Here is a 653-nt window from a genome sequence, read left to right as displayed (position 1 = left end):
TTGTGAGATATTTCTTATTGTTTTAAAGTATTGAGAGGCCTTGACCAACTAGCAGATTCGGGTCTATTAGATTGCGTTTGTAGAAAATTTGTTGTGATTTTTGTCTTTTGGACGATAATGGTGAATTAGATTTTTGGTTAGATTTCCGTGTATTTTCTAATGAGTGCTTTTCTGACTAGCTGCTTCCAACTAAAACCTTATTTCTATTCCAAGAGTACTGTAATTTTAAGTAAGATTTATTGGTGTTTGATTGTGAAGTATTTTAAACTGTTTAATTTGTCATGCATAGACCTAGGTTTTGTTCGCACGTTCTTTATGTCTATACAACTGTGGAATATCTTGGTATGGTATATCAAACAGTCAATATCTAAATGTACAATATTGTATTACTCTGTAGATGCCTGGCAGATGTCCTTTGGCTTACATGTTAGTTACATTTTGGATTGATTGGCAATTAAACATATTCTAATATGTGTTAATATTTGCGCATTTCAAGGTCAGATATTGCTATTAGGTATTCCTATGCTCCTCTATACACGAATGANAACATTCAAAATACAAAGTCATTATTTGTATTTGTCATAAAAGCTACTAATGATCACATTTAATTAATTTTGCAACGAATTCTAATTTCTTCATTCTATGAATACTGT

This window comes from Lottia gigantea, assembly GCF_000327385.1.
Source record: "Lottia gigantea unplaced genomic scaffold LOTGIsca_390, whole genome shotgun sequence".
NCBI classification, from domain to species: domain Eukaryota; kingdom Metazoa; phylum Mollusca; class Gastropoda; family Lottiidae; genus Lottia; species Lottia gigantea.
This window is presented reverse-complemented; position numbering follows the sequence as displayed.